Source organism: Aptenodytes forsteri, unplaced genomic scaffold (genome assembly GCF_000699145.1).
Source record: "Aptenodytes forsteri isolate BGI_AS27 unplaced genomic scaffold, ASM69914v1 Scaffold40, whole genome shotgun sequence".
NCBI classification, from domain to species: domain Eukaryota; kingdom Metazoa; phylum Chordata; class Aves; order Sphenisciformes; family Spheniscidae; genus Aptenodytes; species Aptenodytes forsteri.
The window spans coordinates 478,395-483,103 of NW_008796077.1; positions in this window are offsets into that span (position 1 = coordinate 478,395).

The following is a 4,709-nucleotide window of genomic DNA, read 5'->3' on the forward strand; positions in this document are numbered from 1 at the left end:
GGTGCTGGGCTGGACCCCGGGGCTCGCCGCCCCGGAGACCGCTGCCTCGGCGCACGGCGGGGTGCTCCCAGCAGCCCTGGTGCCTCAGCCGCTGCTGGTGGCGCTTGGAAGAGCTGGGAAACAGCCAAAAGGTGCAGAAAGACAGTAACTGACTCCCTTAGCTCAGGTAATGAGGAGTGGCTTGTGCGAGGTAATGGGGGAAAAAACTCTCTGTGGGTAGTTGGGGGTGTGCCCAGGGCTTGGTGGGTTGTTCACAGGGCCAGCAGCAGTAGGTAGCTTCAACTCAGGGCAGCCCTGCTCAAACTGTGCTGGCTTTGCACGGGGACAGTTAAACATATCTGCACTTAGTTGTTGGATAGGTTTAGTCGCTCGTACTGGAGCTTGTGCAGACAGGGCCAAGAGGATGTGTTCGGGCTTGGCAGGGCCGTGATCGCTTGGGCTTCACAAGCTGTGTTGGACCCAGGTTGGCTCTGCTGGACGTTCTTGGTTCTGGGAATGCTGCGCAGAGTTGCTGAAGCTTTATGTGGAGCCAGCTCAAGCACAGCATGCCTTATGAGTTTGGTTTCTGCACCGCATGGTGTGACTAAATTGTTTCCAGACTAGAGCTAGTCCTTGATGCAACATAGCTGTAGTAATTCGGATGGAGTGTTGTACAAAAAAGTCTTGGTGGACTTTGTTTTGGTATGGAGCTAGCTCTGCTTCTGCTATGATGCGCTTAATCTGCAGTGTAGTAACTTCCCACAGGTAACTGAAAGTCAACCATACAGACTAAGATAAGATTTTTACAATTATCATTATCTGCCGCTGTTGTTTGGTTTCCTTCAGTTTTTTCTGTTGCGGATTATCTTAAATTCACGATAATGAATAAGATAGGTTTTCTTGAGAATCATGGCAATTCACGTGCTTCAAGTCACTGTTTTCATAATAAGCTACTTTTAAAAATGCATGAAGATAGTGGCTTCCTCAACCTGCAAAACTACTGACCTATCAGACTGTACCTATCATGTTTTGGGTTTTTTCTTATCACCTCATGGTGTGATACTTCTTACTTGTGCAGTTCTGCAATCCGATTTTTGCCATGCAAACGGCGATATGCAGGTACGTTCTCCCTGCTCTATGTCTAAAAGGTAGCCGAGGTTAAGGTCTAGCAGTTTACAAGCCGTTAGAATTACTGCACGCTGCTTTTCTGCAGCTTTCGCCTCCCTCTCAGCTCTTCCATGCAACCTCAGCAGCAGTTGTGGCACCTTAGTAACTGTGTATTGTTGGGCTGTGTGAGAAATTTGATTGAAAAACTGTCACTTCCCCATCACAGATGTATGCAATAGCTCTAATAATTCCTGAGTAATCGGTGACTTTGGAAGGATTTATAGCTTCTCAAAGCTTTGCCCTGTAAATATCCAGATGTTGAATGAATTTTGAATTGAATATGTCAGAGTACACTTTATTAAACGGGTTTCCATGTTTTGTGTTAATGGGTTGGAGTACCCCTACAGCAGATTAATGTACAATTGCCTAGCTTTCGTGTACCAAAGGGTAGTTATATATGACTAAACATAAAACTGGATAAAATATACTGAAATGTTTTAATTGAATGAAAAGCCTAGCAAGTAGTGTGTTCCCATGTGCAAGTCGTGTTATGCATAAAGATTCAAGGCTTAAAGCAGATAATATGTCATTGTGGACATGAGTAACTCAGTGCCTGTATTCTTAGTTATCAGAAGCAGGATTTTTTGTTTTTCCCTCCCCACAAGTCTGTGCTTTTTTTTTTTTTTTTTTATTATTATTTTTTTCCTCTCCCCTGAAAGGTACTCCTAGAAAATGGATGTTTGCTAAAACTTGTACTGGGTCTGCAAAACCCTGCGATTGAAAAAGGAGCTGTCAGGATGGAGATGTACAGGAAACTTTTGAGGCCTTAAATGGAATCGTGTCAGGATTTAACAACTGGTATTTTCTGTATGATCTCGCACCCAGCAGTGTCTACAGACAACCCACCCTACAGACAGCATTGTCTCCTGCAGCAGCTCCTGAGTGTTTTTGTCACCAAAACCATGACTAGTGGCACACACTGGTTAGTTGTAAGTTGAGGAAGGTCTTTTTCAGCTTTTTCTTGCTTTGTCTTATCCTTAATTTATTCTCTTTCTTTCATCCTAATTTGTCTGGAAGTTTTTCCTTTAATTGGTTAAAGGGCAGCAAAACAAGCGTCTCTTCAGCGGTGGCCCCTCTCTAGCAGTGATTCAAGGATAGTTCATGCGGATGCTGTGACTGGAGGCACTCCAATTCCTGAGGGCATAACTTCAAATCCTTTCTTCCTTCTTGCAGCTGCCTCTAGAGCTTCAGTGAAGGTGGTGCAGCAAGGGGTCAGATCTCCTCCTAATGCATTACCCAAACCTGATGTTTAGGAGAGTGCTGTGGGCAGAAAACACAGCATGTCATAGCAGGCTCTTCAGTGTATGGTGTCATTCTGATCCACGCCACACCAGTCACTGCTGTCTTGTCTTTTCCAGGTTGTCATGGATCAGTCCCGTAGCTGGGCAATATAACTAGAAAACAAGCTTTGTATTTAGAAAAATAATTTAGTATTGTGATGAAGCTGATTGGGAACTTTTTCCATCTCTTAGATAAACTCTTGGGGTTAAAGGTATGGCTAGTCCAATTTCAAAGGTGATTGAACTTCTTCAGTTCTGCAGAAGATGAGTCTCTCCTGAGTTGAGACCTGTCTACAGAGCTGTTCTCACATCCCAAGAGCTTCCTTCTGAGCCTTGAAGTTTGCATTGTTTGTGTTTGAATGCTGACAGTCCTGTTTCTCTGAGAGTCACCAGCTGCAACATATCATAAAGTGTATGGCAGCTTTAAACCTTGGGTGATGGTTCATATTTCTATAAATATCGTACTATCATATGTAATTCCATTTTGAAGATTTTACAAATCAGTAAATCATACTAATGTCTTTTCTGTGACAATTTTTTTGCCCTATTCTATTTGAGAGAGCTTAAGAAATTCTTCCTTAAATGTGATTGATTTAAGATGGTGAGGGTAGAAAAATGCATATTCAGGACCAGGATCATTTGAAAAAATAGGTGATTGATTATTCTTCAGAGCAGAAAGGAAAGTGGCAGCTGTTCTCAAAACCATGTGGAAGTATTCTGAAGTAGGCTCAATCACTGGTTTCTATCAGAATTTCCCCACGCTGCTTTTTTGGTAAAGGCATAGCTGTTCTCATGTACCTGTTGGGGAAAATACTGCCACAGAAAACAACCCCGTTAGTTCAAGGCTTTGAAGTTCAACATAGAAGTCTGGTCCCATTTGCAATGCATCTGATGTTTTGTTCAATACCTTTATAAGAGCTCTTGAAATTTCAGAAGCCGTTGCCTTGATTATTCTGTGTACTTTAAATCCCCATTTCCTGTCCATCCAGAACTTTTGGGGTATAGGGAGGGGAGCTGGCCTTTCTAGAAGATAAAGGGACTCAAAGATAACAGGGACTACTTTTTTTCTTCATTAGCTTGGCTGGTATTCTGGGGAACTACAAAGACACACGAGGTTTAATTCTTTTTCTACTGTATAAATTTTTTTTTTCTATCCAGTAGTTAGCTCTCATGCCAAGCCTGCTGCTATGTTGACCTTTCTGGATCTGAGGAAAAATTGATTCTTCTGGCTTAAAAAAAGAAGTTACAAAATACTCACTCTTGCCTGACCTGAAGAAAGCCAAAAAGTCCCCATGAGTCAATGATACCACTGCTCTCAGCATTTTAAAATAAGATGGCAAAAGTAGTTTGACAATTCTCTGAATTACTAATCTGTGTAGTAGCTTTCCAGGACCTAAACAATTTAACTTTATGCTGAAGAAAAAACAGCACCAAGTTGTTGAGTAAGTTTCTCTAATCTCTGAATGAAATGACCATTTTGTGGATGCTGTTATTGCATCCACAAAAATAATTGCAAGCATACAATTGGTCTTTACTGAAAGTGTTAGTTCTCGCTGAACTACTACCAGAATCCAGTGTATGTCACGCAGCTTCTTCTTCCAATCAGGGAAGTAAAAGGCGGACTAGTTCAAGAGAGTATTTGGCAGACTCTATTAATCAAAGATGACAGCCCTTTGGGGAATTTCTTCATGTTGACAGATTTTGGAGCTAAAAGGCAGCAGAAAATACTGTGGACTGTTCTTTCTCAAAGGTTACCTGTTACATATGTGTCGTGGTTTAACCCCAGCTTAAAAGGCGGACTAGTTCAAGAGAGTATTTGGCAGACTCTATTAATCAAAGATGACAGCCCTTTGGGGAATTTCTTCATGTTGACAGATTTTGGAGCTAAAAGGCAGCAGAAAATACTGTGGACTGTTCTTTCTCAAAGGTTACCTGTTACATATGTGTCGTGGTTTAACCCCAGCTGGCAACTGAGCACCACACAGCCACTCGCTCACGCCCCTCTGGTGGGATGGGGGAGAGAATTGGAAGGGTAAAAGTGAGAAAACTCTTGGGTTGAGATAAGAACAGCTTAAAATAAAATAAAGTAAAATAATAATAATAAATAATAATAATAATAATAGACTATACAAAGCAAGTGATGCACGATGCAATTGCTCACTATCTGCTGACCGATGCGCAGCCAGTCCCCGAGCAGCAGCCCCCCAGACAGCTTTTCCCTAGTTTGTGCACAATTTCAGTGTCATAGTAATTCAACAGACTTTCTGTTAATATCAGGTTACT